Source organism: Callithrix jacchus, chromosome 5 (assembly GCF_049354715.1).
Source record: "Callithrix jacchus isolate 240 chromosome 5, calJac240_pri, whole genome shotgun sequence".
NCBI classification, from domain to species: domain Eukaryota; kingdom Metazoa; phylum Chordata; class Mammalia; order Primates; family Cebidae; genus Callithrix; species Callithrix jacchus.
This window is the reverse complement of record NC_133506.1, coordinates 62610154-62630909: the sequence shown is the minus strand read 5'-3', so window position 1 is coordinate 62630909 and position 20756 is coordinate 62610154. Positions and strand designations below refer to the sequence as shown.

At 41.7% G+C, this 20756-nt stretch overlaps 1 long non-coding RNA gene across 2 annotated transcripts in view; it reads right to left on the bottom strand.

The window, feature by feature from the left end:
- Nucleotides 1-1481: 1481 nt before the first annotated feature.
- Nucleotides 1482-20756, bottom strand: part of LOC118153655 (uncharacterized) — an 87850-nt gene continuing 68575 nt past the window's right edge. Inside the window, exon 5 of one of the 2 annotated variants that reach the window (XR_013535344.1) lies at nt 1482-3214. This is a non-coding gene — a long non-coding RNA (uncharacterized LOC118153655). Of the gene's footprint in view, nt 3215-10219; nt 13596-20756 lie in introns of those variants that run through there. The other variant, XR_013535339.1, reaches the window with a different exon arrangement.

Below are 20756 nucleotides of genomic sequence, written 5' to 3'. Positions count from 1 at the left end.
CCCAGCCTAATGTGTTTCTTTTGACAGGAATTCCTTTTTGATTGATCATCTTTAAAAGTATCTTAAATATACCAACTGTTATATAAACATTTAATAAATGAACAAACAGTATAAATTTGTTATGAATATAGTTAATCACATCTTTAGAATTTATCAAACATTGGTAAATAGAACAAAAATAAGGGAGAAAAAGGTTTCTGTGTTCATAGTCCTGAAAGTTGACAGCAAATTTTGCTGTTATGAATACACAAAGGCAAACTATTTTCCCTTTCCAGCTAGTAAGTAGTTTTGAACTTTGCACTGTTGCTTTCATTCACAAATATTCAACAGTTTATGTGCACTGGGAGCGCTAGCAGCAGCAGATCCATGTGGGTCTGCAGCAATCTCAGTTCTTGCCTCCTCAGAAGAAGAATTTGATTGAGGGGCATAAGGCAGAAGAAGCGACCGAAGCCAAGCTTTAGAGCAAAAGTGAACGTTTATTAAAAAAAAAAAAAAAGCTTTAGAATAGGCGCAAGTGGACATCTTGGAGGTCAAGTGCCCAGCTGGCCTTCTTCTGGTGTCTTGTGTCCCTTTTCTGGTAGAATGCCCCCCGAAGTCATATGCCAGTGAATCTCCGCCATTTTGCCTCTTAATGTGAACACTTGAGCTCACTCCCCCAGCTCCTGCGATCTGATCAGGAAGCAGCTGAGGATCAGAAGTTGCAGGTGTTTTCTATCAGCAGCGAGACTGCCTTTCCCTGGCACTGGCTATGACCAATTATTATTTTAGAGAGGCAGTTCACAACCACATGACCATCACCTGCCTTTCCTGGTGGGGTGTGGCACGAGTCCCCTCGTGCCCTGCCCATGCCTGGTTAGCTCCCTACAGTGACATCCACAGCTGTCTGTATGCTCACTGGCCAAGATCCTATCAGGGACAGGCCTTTCTGGGTATACTGGCTTGGCTCTGCATGGCACTAAAAACACGCTGAGAGAGTGGGAATCTCAAGTTCCCTTTGTCTTACGTATTTATCTGTGGGTTAACCTAACAAGGGTTAGGGAACACTAAGTTTTCCTAAGAAACAAGAAGTTTATCAATTCATCTCAGGCCCTGGAACTACACCAAGGAGAATATACAAGAGTGCCAAGCTCTGCACACGAAGCCTTGGGAAAGCCTGGCTGCCTGGGCAGTGCTCACAGCAGATCCCCACAAAGACTGGCCAGGTCCTCCTGGGACAGCTCTCTGAGCCATGCACACACAAAAAAAGAGTTAGTGAGACTCCAGGGCCATCCTGATTTGTGTCTCCTCAATATGATAACTTTAAACATTAAAAATAATATTTTTTAAAAATGAGTCGAGACTTTTGAAATACTTTAAAGCATTTTAAATTTCATGTATCTAATGAAATGCTATTAAGGTAATCATTTTAATATTAAATATGAGAAAAAAAACGGCTGGGCATAGTGGCTCACGCCTGTAATCCCAGCACTTTGGGAGGCTGAGTTGGGTGGATCACCTGAGTTCAAGACCTTCCTAGCCAAAATGGTGAAACCTGGTCTCTACCACAAATATGAAAATTAGTCAGGCATGGTGGTGGGCGCCTGTAAGTCTCAGCTACTGTGGAGGCTGAGGCAGGAGAATCGCTCGAACCCAGAAGACAGAGGTTGCAGTGAGCTGAGATTGCAGCACTGCACTCTAGCCTGGTGACAGAGTGAGACTCTGTCTCAAAAAAAATTTTTTTTGTTAGGATGGTGTTTTACCACAGGAAAAATATAATTATTTCATAATAATGATAATAAAAACATTTTTCCTGAATGTTGTAACATTTAGCTATCTGCTTTTATTTAATATTAAAATTTGCCATGGATTATTTTCTTGATTTAAATCAATATCTATTGAGCAAATTTTATATTACTTTCTTATTAAAAGTCTCCACAGCTTTTATAGTCTTCAGGTCCCTCCAAATGTGGAACTAACCCTTTAAGTGAAGGATAATTTGTAATTAGATTTCTCAATTGATGTAATTTGTTTTTATTTATAGGATTTACTAATTACCCAATGGAGATTATTTCACAAAAACATGGAGTTGAAGTATTTGACTAAATAACTTTATATACAATTTATAACTGAGATACTACAAAAAAAAGTTGGAATGTAGAGGACTAAGTATTCTTTAAGAGTATTTTGGCAACAACAGGAGGGGTATAAGGTGTTTTATGGAAATAATTTGAAACAAGAGTGACATGGATTTGTCAGATGAGATTTGCAGTCAGGAGAAAGAAAATAGACTGGGGAGAACTGTTTGTGCTGACAGTTTTACCAACCAGTAGTAAGAACCAACATTTTAAGACTTCAAGAGAAGCACAACGGCCAGTGCTGTCAGCACCACATTTTTAAAAGTTTTTACATATTCATATTTGAATAAAAAATATGATCATACTTTAAACATTCGATTATCAAATTGATCTTCAATAGTACTCAAATTAATGCTTTAAAATTGTTCTTCCTGTGGGACAACACATTTCTCTTGCAGAGAGATAAAGAGGTGATATAATATTAATATAGAAGAGCATCTTTATCTGTTTTAAGAAATTATTTCCCATACTAATTTACATAAAAATCATTTCAATGCTGTTGGTCATTTTATTAATGACTTAAGTAACTCACTTCTGTATTTTATATATTAATTACTTTAAGTTACAACAGGCTTTTGAGGCTTTCTCACTGCATATGTGACACACAGTTCAACTTAACATTTGATATATTCCATTATAAAATATATGTAAACAGTCTCCTCTAGATGATGTCTTTTATCAGTAGACCTAAAATTAACATATTAATAGAACCTTTATCTTTATAGTTTTCAGAACAAACTTTTTTTTTTTTGAGACCGAATCTTGCTCCGTCGCCAGGCTGAAGCGCAGTGGCGCAATCTCGGCTCACTGCAACCTCTCCCTCCTGGGTTCAGGTGATTCTTCCGCTTCAGCTTCTGGAGCAGCTGGGACTACAGGCACACGCCACGACGCCCAGTTAATTTTTGTGATTTTAGTAGAGATGGGGTTTCACCATGTTGACCAAGATGGTCTCCGTCTCTTGACCTCGTGATCCGCCCACTTCAGCTTCCCAAGTGCTGGGATTACAGGCGTGAGCCACCGCTCCAGGCCCAGAATAAACATTTTAATGAAATTTCTTTTTGGTCATCTAGAATTTCTTCTCATCAAAATGTTCCCATAATCTGCAACGAATAAAAATAGAATCGATAGACTTTTCTCAATGAGAACTCCTTCAAATCAAATGTAAATGGCCAGGCACAGTGGCTCACGCCTGTAATCCCAGCAATTTGGGAGGCCGAAGCTTGCGGATCACAAGTTCAAGAGATCGAGACCATCCTAGTCAACACGGTGAAACCCCGTCTCTACTAAAAATACAAAAATCAGCCGGGCGTAGTAGTGTGCGTCTGTAGTCCCAGCTACTCGGGAGGCTGAGGCAGGAGAATCGCTTGAACCCGAGAGGCAGAGGTTGCAGTGAGCTGAGATTGCACCATTGCACTCCAGCCTGGGCGACAGAGTGAGACTCTATCTCAAAAATAAATAAACAAACAAACATTTCTGCCCATAATATCATGGTCCTATAACTCTCTCCAAACTATATATATATATATTTCTTTTTCTTTCTTTCTTTTTTAAGACAGGGTCTCACTCGGTCACCCAGGCTGGAGGGTAGAGGCTTGATCTCGGCTCAGTGCAACCTCTGCCTCCCAGGCTCAAGCGATCTTCCTGCCTCAGCCTTCTGGGTGGCTGGGCCGACAGGTGTGCAGCACCTGTTTGTTTGTTTTGGTATTTTGGTAGAAATGGGATTTTGCCATGTTTTTCACTCACCCTAACCAAACTACAGTTTTTCTATTTTGTTGCTTATGGTTAACAGTTATAGTACATTAAAATGCTCAACCATCACTATTTCTTTTTTATTTTTATTTTTTTGAGATGGAGTTTCGCTATTGTTACCCAGACTGGAGTGCAATAGCACGATCTCAGCTCACTGCAACCTCCGCCTTCTGGGTTCAAGCAATTCTTCTGCTTCAGCTTCCCAAGTAGCTGGGACTAAAGGCACACACCACCATGCCCAGCTAATTTTTGTATTTTTAGTAGAGATGGGGTTTCACCTTGTTGACCAGGATGGTCTCGATCTCTTGACCTCGTGATCCACCCACCTCAGCCTCCCAAAGTGCTGGGATTATAGGCATGAGCCACCATGCCCAGCCCAACCATCACTATTTCTTTTGTCTGCTAACCTATGTTTGTTTGTTTGTTTGAGATGGAGTCTTGCTCCAGGTTGGAGCTCACTCCAACCTCCGCCTGCCGGGCTCAAGTGACTCTCCTGCCTCAGCCTCCTAAGTAGCTGGATTACAGGCACATACCACCATGCCCAGCTAATTTTTGTATTTTTAGTAGAGATGGGGTTTCACCATGTTGGTCAGGCTAGTCTCGAACTCCTGACCTCATGATTCTCCTGATCATAGAATCTCAATCAGAAAATGTAAAAAAAAAAAAAAAAAAAGGCAGTACTATTATTTAGTATTCTTCAAGAAAAATAGTTTTCATCTACTGAATGCAACCATGCACCATTTAGAAAATGAACATTAATTTTAATTATCTACCAGTGTCTTTACTCTTAATGGCCTTATTGCAGCCTTTCACTAAGAACGAAACGTTACAGCTTTTGCAATAGCAAATGGAGAACTAAAGTTTAGAATCAGTGGTTTCAAATTCCACACTTGTGAAGATCCTGGAAAAGAAGTATTAAATAATGATGTCTAGAAGGCTGAGATAGGACAATGGCTTGAACCCGGAAGGCAGAGGTTGCAGTGAGCCAAGATCATGCCACTGCACTCCAACCTGCGTGATGGAGGGAGACTCCGTCTCAAAATAATAACAGTAACAATGATAATAATGACACCCTGAGCCATACTCGGCTCAGGCCACACTTTATGTTGTGCCATCACCACTGAGAGATGTGAAAATCCCCCTGACACGTCCCTACATCCCCTCCATCACACATAATTGGGGGAAATTATGCAAATTAGCCAGTGTCCTATATGAAAAGCACAGGGATGTCAATTGGAAAAGCTCCCTATGACATCCAAGCAGTTCTAAAACAGGATTTTTCATTGGCAAATCACATCATTTATGAAGGAATTCACCAAATTATTTTGGTCTTACTACCTGCAGCTCAACTGGTTATTTACTTCAGAGAATTGACCTGAATTAAAATCTTCTCTATAGTGCTTTGTATATACTACAAATATACAGGTATTATATTACATTATTTATGTTATGTTATAATGTTGTATTGTGTTATAATATGCTATTTGCTATATTATACTGTATTATATTATCACATAATCTGCTTACGGGTTAATCCTATCATTAAATTATGAGATTCTCACAGAATTTAGAAATAGTAACTTTCTAACATTTATATGTTTACTTACAGTGTTGGATTATGCCAATTATACAATAAGAAAGCACTTAATTTGATGTTAAATAAATGTATGAATTAAATCTGTCTTACTGTATGGGGTTAACATGGTATCAATATGGCTATTAAGTATATTGGACTCTGATAATTTCACATATCCATTTAAACAAAAAGGCCCATCTCCCATTTAAAAGACATCTTTCCTAGAAGTCAGTGCTGGAAATAGCATTGTCAAGTTTGTTTTGGTAATCTCAAGTTTCTCTAAATCCGTTACTGCCCAAGCCCTAATGTCAATTGCCTGTTTTTCTAGATACATTATTCTTTGTAATGCTACATGCAATACTTCCTTGAGGTCATTACTATGACTACAGGTTTCTATTCCAACGTGTGATGTGGTGATAACAAAGCTTCTTTAAGAAGAACCAATTGTTTCTCATTTTTCTGTACTTTCACACCTCAATGTCCCATCTGTCTCTGAACAATCCTATAAGTATCTCTCTTGTATGGTCCTCCATCTCAGTGAACCACATGGCTGTGCAGAAAATCTTTGACAAGTGAAAATGAGTAAACTGCAGATTTGTTTTTTTTTATAATTGTAACTGAGTTTACAGTATAAAGATAACAGTCTCATACGTTCAATTTGTCTATCTGATCAATTTCATGTCACACTAGAATTCTGGGCATGTTATACCTTACAAAGTAAAGTAAAAAAATTGTTGATCACATCATAGCAAATTGTCTACATCTTCAGAAAGAGAATTTTGAAAACCTAACACTAATAATCCAAAAATTGTATTGCTTTTATCATGTTTTCTTCAGTAAAACATAAAAAGTACATTTCCTGGGGATATCTTACTCTTCTTTCCCAGTATTTCTGGAAAACAGTGCTGTGTAGAGTTTTAGAAAGTCGGATTTGTCAGTAAAATAGAAATTTAAGAGAATTTACATTCCTCTTTGAAGTCATTCAAAAGAATGCCTCCACTTTTTGTTTTTTGAAATGGAGTCTCGCTCTGTTGCCCAGGCTGGAATGCAGTGGCATGATCTCAGCTCACTGCAACCTCCACCTCCTGGATTCAAACAATTCTCCTGCCTCAGCCTCTGGAGTCACTGGAACTACAGGTGCACACTGCCACACCTGGCTAATTTTTTGTATTTTAGTAGAGACAGGTTTCACCATGTTGCTAAAGCTGATCTCAAACTCCTGAGCTCAATCAGCCTCGCCTTGGCCTCTTAAAATGCTGGGATTACAGGTGTGAGCCACCATGCCCGGCCACCTGCACTTTTTTAAAAAATCAAAAAACAAAAAACAAATTTACCTTGTATGGAGCAATGTTGAAAATAACTCAATTTCAAGTTTGACAAACCCAAAAATGTGCCCCTTTACCAGTTGTTTCTGTCTCAGGAATTGGTTTCTCATTGCACTGTGGTATAGATGAAGCCGATGACTCTTTCAGCTCATTATCCCCAGAATGGTTTTGTACATTATTGACACAGAATAGACACCTAATAAATATTTCTAAATTTTTATTGTTCTTCCATGCCACAAAACAGAAATCACTTTTTTTTAGCATGAATTATATGCCCTTCTATTATCTTGCCCTGAACTGTTTCTCACATCTTATTTCTTCCCACTCCCCTATTTGTTTCCCACACTGTAGCCGTTCACAAGTACTTAGAGGTCTGTCAACTCTCCATGCTATGTATAATAATCAACACTAATGAAAAGAAAAGGGGCTTTTTAGCAGAGGCAGAACTCATTATTTTCTAAAAAGTTATACATATCTCCTGGGTTAAACAGTGTCCTGCAGAAGGTCATGTCCACCTGGAACCCAAGAATGTTAAGCTATTTGGAAACAGCATCTCTGCAGATGCACTTAGTAAAGACGAGGTCACAGAGCATTCGGGTGGGCCCTAAAGCCAATGGCTATATCCTTATAAATAGGCCATGGGAACACACAGAGACCCACGGGGAAGACGGCCAGGAGACAAGGGAGGCAGAGTCTGGAGTTATGCTGCCTACAGTCATCTGCCAAGGACAGCCAGAAACCACAAGAGGCTAAGAGGGAGATTTTACCTGAAAGCCTCCTGAAGAAATCAATCATACTCATACTTCCCTTTTGAATTTTTGGCCTCATGAACTGTGAAAAAATAAATTTCTATTGTCTTAAGTGGTTTGTGGTCATTTGTTCTGGTAGCCTTGGGAAACTAACACAACATGCTAAGGGAAAAGAAGAAAATTATGAGTAAAATGTCATTTCACTTTTTGAAACGACTATTATTGACAGTAAATGAGCATTCTTCCAAGATTCATAGGCAGAATATATATGCAGACCAGAAGATTTTTGCAGACCCATGGTGTGATATGATACGATCGATAAAATCCAAATATTACCCTGCCAAAGAGTTATTCTTTCTTTTACAGTCATTTAAAGGTAATAAGCAGAGGTCATGAGCCCTATAAAAATTATTCATTTGTTGTCACTTGATACTTATGATCCATTGACATATTTAGGTTTTTAATTCTTTGTACAAATTATGGTTTGTCTTGTACTATAATTTTACTGAACTGCAAATTTTATATATCTAAGTTGTTTCTAAAGTGTAAATAACTTTGTACTTGAAAATACTCAGAAGACTTCTGTCCATGTTCTCATAAACAGCTACTTCTAGTTAATAAAAACCTAATTCCATTTTCCTATTATGTATAGATTATAAGTAAAATCAGCATTTAAAAAGTAAAACCTGGGCCGGCACTGTGGCTCACTCCTGTCATCCCAGCACTTTGGGAAGCTGAGGTGACCAGAGATCGTGCCACTGTACTCCAGCCTGGTGACAGAGAGACTCTGTCTCAAAAAAAAAACAAAAGTAAAATCTGTTCCAAAATTTCTGTTGCTATTGTATGTAGTATTACATAAAATTTCTTATTTTTCCCTCAGTTATTGACAGTAAATTTTTTAAACCAAGAAACTCTTTTCACATACCAGGCCCAGTGATTAGAATTGAGAATTCAGTATTAAACAGAGCAAATAAGTTTCTTATCATTAAGCTCACATTCTATGTTATAAATATTTTTCCAGTGAAAATTACCGGAATGTTTTCAAGCAATATTGAATTGTGTTCTTATAATCATCTATCTGCACATGTTGTTATCAGCTCACTGCAACCTCCACCTCCCAGGTTCAAACGATTCTCCTGCCTCAGCTTCCCGAGTCTCTGTGATTACCAGAACACGCCACCACGCCCAGCTAATTTTTGTATTTTTAGTAGAGACAGGGTTCCACCATGTTGTCCAGGATGGTCTCGATCTCTTGACCTCATGATCTGCCCACCTCAGCCACTGAGATTACAGGCGTGAGCCACCAGGCTTGGCTAAGGACTAAGGATTTCTAATTCTTAGTCTGGGAAAGAAAGCTTGAGATAACATAATTCTGTGGGTGCTATAAAGGCAACAGTGTATTTGCTTAATAGAGTTTTTTCTGCTAGATTAGTAACATTTCTCTCCTTCCATTTTGAAATGTGTTGTGCCCACAGTTAAATCAAAATGAATTTCTAATATGATGTAGGTTTAATTTTTATTTGGTTTTAAAATAGTTCCATGATTAACTACCATTGAAAAATGACCCTTGGCTAATTTTCAGGATTTTCCTACTGGCCTCCTGTGGCAGGTTCTAGATAGCCCATATCCTATTATGTATTCCACCTTTCTCTTCTATGGGAAAACTACTTTATTTGGGGGATGGGGGAAAAAAACAAGTTTAGTTCATTTTCCTTGCTAACAAACAGCTGGCATCACTTTGTAAGAATGTAAGGTTTACCACGGAGTATAATCTCATATGAATTATTATTTTCAGCTCTTCCTCCTTGCCCTTTGTCATTGTTGTTTGCTATTAATCAAAACATTGACCTTGAATTAACAGGAAAGACCTTGGATTGCACACTAAAAGCTGGAGACAGCTCTTTTGTTTGTATTGCAACGATATTGGCAGTGTTTCAGAACTTCATATTCCAAAATCCATTCTCTTTATGATACGTTAGAGTTTGCCAGTAGCCAAACTTGCATGGGCTCTGGAAGGCAGAAGCGAAGGCATTAGTGTGGTTTTGGAGGCAGGGAGACACATGCACATAGGTTGTGCAGACACCTGCTTCCAGCCCACTTTCCTGATTCTTTGACCTGCAAATCAAGAGAATCAACAATACTATCAATTACTTGGCCTCCATTATCTGAGATGTTTAGATTTTCACAAATATCTCCAAAGCTTCACACAAAATATCCAGCCACAATTTGGATTTTCCTGTAAGCCCTAATGTGTACCAGGCAAGCAATATAGACTGTCATGGTTGGAAATATTCTTTGATTCTCTGACTCTCATAATCTCTAGACTGAACTCATATAAGGTATAATTTGCACAAAAACATCTATGTTCATAAAAAATAGCCTCATCTTGCTAGACAGTGCCACCTGTCACTCTTTTCTCCATCATTTTTGAAAAGTCATACTTCAAATTTCATCATTACAGCAATGATTCCCCTAGTGTATGATCCTAACTATATTTATGTAAACTAAACTCAAATTTTAGGGCTTTTCACATTTAGCTTGAAAAAATTGTTAAGGATCATTGGTGATTTACCTGAACACAATAATTCTAAAGTGCTTGATTTTAAGACATCCATTTTGAACATACACTTCATCAATTTCTATGAAAAGAGATCATTAAAATGTCATGCATACGGAAAAAATGATTCTGAAGGCAAAAGACAAATATCTGAATAATATTAAGCATATTTATTTTAGTGAAAGTAAATGATCATAATATGCCACTTAACAAATAGTCTGCTTAAATATTACCAGTTAGGGTTAATTAGGATAACAACACATGCAAAACATTTGTTTACCATTACTATTATGAAATATAGACAGTTCAATTTAAAGTGTCTTTCTTAACCATAGCATTTTTAATAAACATAGTATTATTTTCTTTTTTTTTTTTTTTTTTTTTTTTTTGTGCCCACTAGGTTCCACTTCCTGGCCCCCTGACCACAACCTCCCACTGTGGCTGACAGCTCCAGAGCACTAAAGGTGCTTTTAAAAGGGTTTGTCTGTTTTTTGTTTTTTTGGAGACAGAGTCTCACTCTGTTTCCTAGGCTGGAGTACAGTGGTGCAATCTCAACTTACTGCAACCTCCACCTCTGGGTTCAAGCAATTCTCCTGCCTCAGCCTCTCAAGTAGCTGGGATTATAGATGCCTGTCACCATGCACAGCTAATCTTTTTTTTTTTTTTTTTTTTTTTATTTATTTATTTTTTTTAGGGAAAAAGAGAAAAAGAAGGGGAAAAAAAGAAAAAGAGGGAAAAAGGAATATTACTTCATTCCTAAAATGGGTTTCAATAATGGCCGATCAATATTTTGAGTGTTTAAAGTGGTTAATGCATATTTTATGTGTTTAAAATGGAGACCTCTGTTGTGTTTATTTGTTCTGGTTCTGAGTTCAAGTCCTGGATATCTTATCAATTTGTTGTCTCGTTGAATCTAAATCTCATTATGTGTCTTATGTATCTGGGTGTTAAGATCTCTTATTGTTGTATTAATCCTTTTACCCTTGCATCCTTGTAGCTTTGAAATCTATTTTATTAAGTGTGAGAATTGCAACTCCTGCTTTTTATTTATTTATTTTTGCTCTCCATTTGGTTGGTGAGCTTTTTTCCATCCCCTTGTTTTGAGTCTTTGTATATCTTTAGATATATCGTTAGATTTTGTGAATAATGAATATTTTGTGTGTTTAAAATGGAGAGCCCTATTGAGTTTATTTGTTCTGGATCTTAGTTCCAGTCCCGGATATCGTTATCAATTTTCCGTCTCGTTGAATCTAAATCTCATTATGGGTCTTATGTATCTGGGTGTTAAGATCTCTTATTATTACATTAATCCTTTTATCCTTGTATCCTTGTAGCTTTGCAATCTATTTTGTCAAATGTGAAAATTGTAACTCCTGCTTTTTATTTATTTTTGCTCTCCATTTGGTTGGTACGTTTTTTTTTTTCCAACCCTTTATTTTGAGTCTATGTATATCTTTGGATATACCGTTAGATTTTGTCTGTATCTTTTGATTGGGAAATTTGGTCGATTTAAATTTAGGGTTGCTGCCGTTTGATATTAACTGGCTATTTTGTCCTTTCATTGATAAAAATTCTTCTTTATGTTAATGCTCTTTACTTTTTGGTGTATTTTTAGAAAGGGTCATACTGGTTGTTCCTTTCTGTGTATAGTGCTTCTTTTAGAAGTTCTTGTAAAGCAGGCCTGGTGGTAATAAAATCTCTGAGTACTTGCTTGTTCCTAAAAAATTTTATTTTTCCTTCAAATGTAAAGCTTAAATTGGCAGGATATGAAATTCTGGGCTGAAAGTTCTGTTGATTAAGTATATTGAATATTGGCCCCCACTCTCTTCTAGCTTGTAGGGTTTCCATTGAGAGATCTGCTGTAAGCCTAATAGGCTTACCTTTATGGGTAACTTGATCTTTCTCTCTGGCTGCCCTTAATATTTTCTCCTTCGTTTCGATCTTGGTGAATCTGACGATTATGTGCCTTGGGGTTGGTCTTCTTGAGGAATATCTTTGTGGTGTTCTCTGTATTGCCTGGGGTTGAATAGTGTCCTGCTTTGCTAAATTAGGAAAATTTTCCTGGATAATGTCCTGGAGAGTATTTTCCAGCTTGAATTCATTCTCTCCGTCACATTCAGGTACACCAATCAAGCGTATATTAGGTCTTTTCACATAGTCCCATATTGCTTGGAGACTTTGCTCATTCCTTTTTATCCTTTTTTCTCTATTCTTGTCTTGTTGTGTTGTTTCATTAAGTTGATCTTCGACCTCTGATACCCTTTCTTCTGCTTGATCCATTCGGCTGTTTAAGCTTGTACATGTTTCACTAAGTTCTCGTGTTGTATTTTTCAACTCCATAAGTTCATTTGTATTCCTCTCTATATTGTCTATTCTTTTCAACATTTCATCTAATCTTTTTTCCAAGTTCTTAGTTTCTTTACATTGGGTTAGAACAAGTTCCTTTAACTCCCAGAAGTTTCTTATCATCCACCTTTTAAAGCCTACTTCAGATAATGGAACACAGTCCTTTTCCATCAGGGCTTGTTCCGTTACTGATGAGTCCTTTTCCATCAGGGCTTGTTCTGCTGCTGATGAGTCCTTTTCCATCAGGGCTTGTTCTGTTGCTGATGGGTTCTGATTTTGAGTATACTCGGCCTTCTTTGGCTGTTTTTTTCCCTTCATTGTAGATGAACCACCTTTCTAATTAGTTTTCTGAGTCGACGTCCGACTTATTGATTCCCAGTGTTGGGATCCGAGCAACCCACTGTGGCAGCCTAAATAGCAGCGGTAAGACTGATGGTGCTCTTCTGCCCGGGAATCTCTGGTCTGGCTTCCTTCTTGAGTCCGCAACAAGCGGCTCTGACTTCCCGGAGCTCCAAATTCCGGTCAGTAGGGGAAGCAGTCCCGTTGGCTCTGCATGAAGAGCTGCTGCGCCAAGACGCCGGCAAAACCACTGCGGCGGCCACAAGAGTCGCGCTGGCGACCCGTGGGGCTCCTCCACTGGGAATCGGCTGATCGGTGAGTGACGAAAATTCGTCTAAAAGTGTGGCGTCGTCTCGTTCTCTGGGCTTTCACTGGGAGCTACAATCCTGAGCTGTTAGTGGTCGGCCATCTTGGATCGATCCTCCATAGTATTATTTTCTAAATAAAATGCAATTTAAAACTCTGTGCATTTTATATGAATTGTAATGAAGAAATTAAGAAAATTTTGAAACATTTATGAACAATAAGTGCTAACGATCCTAATACCCAGATACATAAGACCCATAAAGAGACTTAGACTCAATGAGACAGAAAACTGATGAGGACAACCAGGACTTGAACTCAGATCCGGAACAAGTAAACTTAATAAATATTTATAGAGCTCTCCATTTTAAATACACAAAATATACATTCTCCACTTTAAATACACAAAATATTGATCGGGCATTATTAATGCCCATTTTTAGAATAAAGCAACATTCCCGTTCTCTCTCCCTCTTTTTCTTCCTCTTTCTTCCTCTCCTTTACTCCTTTTTTTCCCTTTCTTTTCTTCTTTCCTTTCTAAAAAAAAAAGAAAGTATCAAGTAGAAAACAGGTCTAGCCAAGCTGAAATATTCCTAGCAGAAACAAAATAATAGGATGAAAATCTCCTGATATCTCAATGGGAAGACATGAAGAGATGACAGGAAACAGGATTCAGAGCTTTGCCACGTTGGAAAGCATATTATCAGTTACCAAGGTTCCTAGAAGAAAGGAAAAACATTGGAAAATAAAAAGAGAAAGGTAGTTGGAGTTATAAACTTGGTGTTCAATTAAGGAGAGAGATGGAGGAATATACCAACTGGAAGAGCAAGAGCTGAAAAAACAGAACTTATGAGAACATTTTAACTTTAATTGAGGAATGTTCAGTGAAATAACAGAGCTCCTCCCACCTCTTCTCCCTCTCCCTGCGGTCTTCCTACCATCTTCGCCCTCTCTCCCCACTGTATTCTTCTTTTTTTTTCCTTTGAGACAGAGTCTTGCTCTGTGACCAGGCTGGAGATCAACATCGCGGTCTCCACTCACTGCAACCTCTGCCTCCCAGGTTCAAGCAATTCTCCTGCCTCAGCCTCCAGAGTAGCTGGGACTATAGGCGCGAGCCACCATAGCCGGCTGATTTTTGTATTTTTAGTAGAGACAGGGTTTTCACTATATTGGCCAGGCTGGTGTCGAACTCCTGACCTCATGATCCACCCGCCTCAGCCTCCCAAAGTGCTGGGATTACAGGCTTCAGCCACAGCGCCAGGCTTTCTCCCCACTGCATTCTGTCCCGCCCTCGCCTCAGCGTTTTCTTCCACTGTTTTCTCTACCACACCGTCTTCTCCCTGCACTTTCTCCCTCCTCCCCACCTTCTTCTCCCCCTTCTTACTTTCCAAGGTCGTTTCCACCCTGTCCTTCTGGTCCTCCCCCTGTCCCCACGGTCTCCTGGGCCAAGGTCTTCTCCGTGAGGCCAACGGAGAAGGGGGACTCTGAGGGGGACTCTGAGGGGGACGGGGGCGGCAGCAACTGTGGCCCCGGCAGCGACTCCCCAGGTCTCCAGTTGGCCGCGGGCGCAGAGCTCAGGGGCCAATGCACGCGGGACGGGTCTAAATGATTCCTACTAATTCTTGCAGGGTTGTTACAAGAATTAAACTAAACCTATAAACATTTATATGGACCATTAACTCGGTGGTTCGCAGTAGGTCCATGGAGATGGCAGCTGTCCTCATTCCCAAGTATGTTGATGTAGCTATGTGGATGGGAGAAGGGAACTAATCTTCAATCCTGCTCCCTCCCGGTAACTGAATGGGGTTTTGTTGGAGACATTTTATATATCCCAGCATTTTAAGAGTGGCTTTATATATTGGGGTGTGTGAGTCTGTGGGCATGTGTGCGTGTGTGTTTGGCAAGAGTGTTGTTTGACCCTCTTTCCCCCCTTTCCTATTGACATTGTATTCACCATTTCATGGTTATTAATCAAGCATGCAATATGAGATGAACAGGAGTGGCAAATTGGTCAGGCTGCCAACCAAGACCTCGAATATTTGGTTCATTTGCCAACCACGTTTATTCAGGACTGACCAAAATACAGAAACAGCAAGAAGGTACCATGGGGAGGGAGTGGCCCCCGTGACTGCTTTCTGCAGAGCCAGGAGACAGGTGCCCATGGCTGTGACCTGGCACCACCTGCCTCTCAGTGGGTGGGTGGCACCCATCCTCACCATAGGACAGCAGCCCTGTTCACCAGCTTTCCTCGCTGAGGCCACCCCATGTCCTGTCTCACTGGAGTCTTCTTCTGTCAGTAGCTGTCTCAAAGAGTATAGAAAGGCATTCCCCTGGAGGTACAGGCCCAGGCATGGTCACTCTTGCTAGACATGGACAAAGTCAAGGCTGAGAACCCAGGGAAATATAGGGTAAGGCCCTCCCACACTCAGCCAGGGCAGGACAAACAGGCCAGGCCATGACAAACAGGCCAGGCCATGTCAGGAACCCAGGACTCCAGCTAGAGGGAACGTGGAGCCTGGGTTGCAGGTGGGGGTTGTGGTCAGATGCACATCCAGGCACAGACGGTGACTCAGGCACACAGGGCACAGCTGAGGCACCCTACAGGGAGGGGCAGGGGGACATCAAGGGCTTTAACTCTAGGATGCTGGGAGAAAAGAAGGGCAGGGCCCTGGCCTGGGTTTCTCACAGTCACCAGGGTAGTAGGGAGATGACAGCAAGGCACCCAAGGCCTGGTTTTGCAATGGCTAGGAGGAGGCTGTGGGCTGAAGGTCCCTGAGAGCCAGCTGAGGCTGGAGGCAGGGTGATAGGGCCATTCCCTTGACCTGCAGGGCCCTTGGGTCACCCTTGTTGCCCTGCAAGGCCCATGGGGAATGTCCAGTGGGACGGGCTCCAGGTACATCTCAGGGCCCTGGGCAGCTCTCAGGCCAGGCTCCCGGGACTTGCCTGGGTGTTGTGGTCTCTCCTGAGGCACTACTGTCAGTCAGGGATCAGCCACCCATCCTGGGCAGCACCCATCCGGTCTCAGGACTGGACTTTCTCAGCTCCCACAGAGGATGTTGCCTCCAGCCTAGGAGGGGCAGCTCCATTGTGCAGTCCAAGGCACACCACTGGCCCCAAGCAGCCCCCACCAGGCCAGCCTCAAGCTCCATCTTTCCCAGGCTCCCAGTGCCTTGCAGGCAGTCAGCTCCACAGGGAGGCTTTTGCCTTCCTTCCCTGTGCCTTCTCCCGGGCTGAGACAGGGTAGATGGGGATGGGCTGGTCCTTCCCTGAGGTCCTCTCTGGGATAGGGATGGATCCTGGCCTGGTCAGGTCCTCAGCTCTGCCTGGATTACCTTACACTGAGACGGAGCTGCCCCCATCAGTGCCCTGAAGGTTAAGGTAAGAGCCTGTGTCTGCTACTTGGGAGGCTTTCCCAGGGACAGGGAAGCAGGGCTGGTCAGTGAGGCAGAGGGGGGCAGCCTGTGGGCCGAGGTGGTGGTGACTTAGAGTGACACGCTGTCACTGGAAGAATGGTAGTTCCTGCTCCACCTGACCCCAAGACTGTTCCTGATTCAAACCCAAACCAAGAACCAGTCTTGCTTAGAAGTCACTGCCTTCTTCTTCCAAGACCCAAGCTGAAGGCTTGGAAACAACCAAACCCAGGGTTTGTGTGATCTGAGGATGCCGAGTCCTGGTGTGACGAGGCCAGGCAGCTGGTGCTCGTTCTATCAGAGGATCTCAGCCCCCAGGGTCTGCCCTTTCCTGGTTTCCAGTTCCTGGAGCCCACGACCCAGCATCCACGAGCCACTGGCAGAGGCCTGGCAGCTCCGCTAACTCCATCAATGGCTTATTTGACAGCAAAGACGTCAGGAAATAAAGTGAACTGCGAAGTGGCTGAAGATGCTTGGAGACTGGCCACAATATAGGAACAGCAAGAAGGAGTGGCCCCTGTACATAGTGGCCTTCTACAGAGCCAGGAGACAGGCACCCATGGCTGTGACCTGGTACCATCTGCCTCTCAGTGGGTGGGTGGCACCCCATACCTCACCCAGAGAACAGCAGGCCTGGTTGCCAGTGTCCTGCCCGTCCATGCAAGCATCACCTTTCTGGGAGAAAACCTAATGCCAGGACCTGGGCCACCCATAGTTCAGGGGTAGGGATGCATCCTGGTGACCCGAAAAAAGGAATAAGTCCAGGTTGGAGTGCACAACCCTGAGTGCTCATCCACACTTTCAATTGTTGGGGGAAGGCCTGCTCCCAGGAAACCCCATCTCTCTCTGGGAACCGAGGAGCCAAAGGCTGAAGACTTCCAGAATCCTCATGCTCTGATCTTCCCCCGGGTTGCCCCATGTCCTGTCTCACTGGAGCCTTCTGTCTGTTTCTGTCTTGCAGGGTCGTCAAAGGAATTCCCCCCACCATTGCAGGACTGGGCATGGTCACTCCTGCTAGACTTTGAGGAAGTCAAGGCTGAGAACCCAGGAGAATACAAGGTATAGCCCTCCCAGACCCGGCCAGGGCAGGACAAACAGGCCAGGCCATGTCAGGAGCACAGGACCCCAGCTGGAGGAAATATTGAGCCCGGGTTGGGGGTGGGGGCTGTGGACAGATGCACATCTAGGTACAGACGGTGACTCAGGCACCACAGGTGTGCTGGGCTCTGCTGACCCTTCCTGGCTTCAGAAACAAGGCAAAAAAGGAGCTTTCTGCAGAAGGAAACCTTCCTCCTTTCCTTCCAGAAGTGCTGACTGTGGGATGACTGCCATTTGGGGCAGGGAGTGTTTTTTCTGTTCTGAAGCTGCTTCCTCCTCTTGGCCCTGCCCTACAGGTCATGAAGGAGAAAGGCAAGAGGTCTCCACATGAGGTTTAGAGAATGATATAGAGTCACATAAGGCATGAGGTATTTAGAGAACAATGTGGTGTCAAGCAAGGCCTTCTGAGTAGGTAGGATTACAGGTGTGTGCCACTACACCTGACTAATTTTTATACTTTTAGTAGAGAAAGATGGATTTTCACCCTGTTGGCCAGGCCAATCTCGAACCCCTGACCTCAAGTGATCTACCTGCCTTGGCCACCCAAAGTGCTGGGATTATAGGCGTGAACCACTGGCTCCTAGCCAAAAATCTCATAGTGCTTTAAGAAAGTTTACAAATTTATGTTGGGCCTCATTCAAAGCAGTACTGGACTGTGGGTTGGACAAGCTTGTAAAAGGCAAAACAAACACAACAAAAAAAATAGGGATAGCAAATTTAGGGAGCTACCACGGTGCTCTCCAGGGCTTCAGGAAAGCACTGCGAGAAGAAACCAGTCTGGAAGAATCCCCCACACACCAGAAGTGAGTGCTAGACCTCCTTGGAGAGAGTGGGGCTGTGGCCTGCTCAACAGCAGAAAATTTTGCTGAGGGGCTACACTGATAAAACATTGGGAAGCTGCTTCCCCAAGTGCTGCCCATGAGCTGCCCTGTCCCCAGAGAGGTGATAGCCACTGTTGGCTCCCACACACCACAAATGCAAGCTAAGAAGATCACTCAGTACCAGGAAGAAGAGCCCCATCCTTCTCCAGCATCCCTCTAGCAGATGCTGCAGATGAAGTTTCACACTGTGCTGCAGACAAGACAAAGCCGGCAAGCATGGCAAAGGGGTGAGGCTTCGAACTGATGATAATCAGCTCAACAGTGTAAGAAAAATGGGTTTTCTTTTGAGAAGACATTAACACTACTGATTATTAGAGAAATGCAAATCAAAACTACAGTGAGATACCACGTCACACCAGTCAGAATGGCTATTACTAAAAAGTCAAAAAATAACAGATGCTGGCAAAGTTGTGGCAAAAAAAAAGGAACACTTACACACTGTTGATGGAAGAGTAAATTAAGACCTTGTAGAAGACAGTGGCAATTCCTCAAAGACCTAAGACAGAAATACCACTCAACAAAGCAATCCCATTACTGGATATATACCCAAAGGAATAGAAATCATTTTTTTATAAAGACGCATGCATGTGTATGTTCATTCCAGCACTAGTCAACAATACCAAAGCATGAAATCAACCCAAATGCCCATCAGTGATAGACTGGATAATGTGGTATATATACACTAGGGGGTATATGCAGCCATAAAAAAGAATGAGGTCATGTCATTTGCAAGGACATGGATGGAGCTGGAGGCCACCATCCTTAGCAAGCTTGTAAGTGGGAGCTAAATGATGAGAACACATGGACGCATAGCAGAGAACAACAAACACTGTGGCCTTTTTGGGGGTGGAGGATGGGAGGAGGGAGGAGAGCGGGAAAATAGCTAATGGGTACTAGGCTTAATAACTGGGCGATGAAAGAATCTATACAATAAACTCCCATGACACCAGTGTGCCTGCGTAACAAACCTGCACATGTACCCCTGAGCTTAAAAGTTAAATTAAAAAAAAAAAAAATCATGAGTTTTGCCTTCATTTAAAGAATTTGGGCCAAAGGGTGACATTTTAAACGATATTTTTGAAAAATCAGCTAGGTGGCTTCCTGGAAAGACAAAAGGAACAGCAGAAGGAGTGAAAGGCATCTAGAAGGACAGGTTGCTATTCGAGACCTGAGATGATAGTGGCTGGGTGGGGTGGCAGCAGTAGGCCTGTAGAGATGCTTGGATTTACAATATGTTTTAAAAGAATCACCAACACGACCTACTGATGATTTAGTTTGGAGTATGAGGGAAAGAAAGCAGTCCCAGAGGATTCCAGATTTCTTATGGAAGGAATAGAAGTGACATTTACTAGATGGTAAACTCTGAATAAAGTGAAAAACAGTGAACTTCTCATTTCAAGGAAAACTAACAATATCTTCTATGTCAGTGATAAAATTAAAAATTTCAATTAAAACTTAGATTTTTGGAAAACTTTTTTTTTTTTTTTTTTTTTGAGATCAAGTTTCACTCTTGTTGCCCAGGCTGGAGTGCAATGGCGCGATCTCGGCTCACCGCAACCTCCGCCTTCTGGGTTCAGGCAATTTTCCTGCCTCAGCCTCCTGAGTAGCTGGGATTACAGGCACGCGCCACCATGCCCAGCTAATTTTTTGTATTTTTAGTAGAGACAGGGGTTTTACCATGTTGACAAGGATGGTCTTGATCTCTTGACCTCGTGATCCACCCGCCTCGGCCTCCCAAAGTGCTAGGATTACAGGCTTGAGCCATTTGGAAAACTTTTATCAACTACTGCGAGCCAGACTGCTGTCCAAAAACCTAAAGATCTTTCTTGTTAGGCTGGCAATGATTTAACAATGCTTTTGTTTATTTGACATTGTATAATGAAATGTGCCAACATTTAAAAGATCTGCTTAACTCAGTGAAACAGTGTCTAATGGGTGATATTATAAAACTGTGCATGTGTAAAACTTAAAGTATCAGATGGAATGACAGATTTTAGAGTAAAATCTAATCTATTTTAAATCTTAAGAGTTTTAGGAATTTTCATATTTAAGGTTCCAGATTCCACAACACAAGAAACACAAACCATCTGATCTCCAAGAGCTCATTTAAAACCAAAACCACCATGTGAGACTTAATAATTAAAGATTACAGTTAGTATACTATGCATTAGATATGGATGACATATCTGCAGTAAATCATGGTAAGTCTAGCAACTATCTAGATGATAACATCTATTTAAGAGTACCATTGATAATTATATACAAAAAGATCATGTTAGTAATCCACAACAAATAAAAGAGATGAAGTC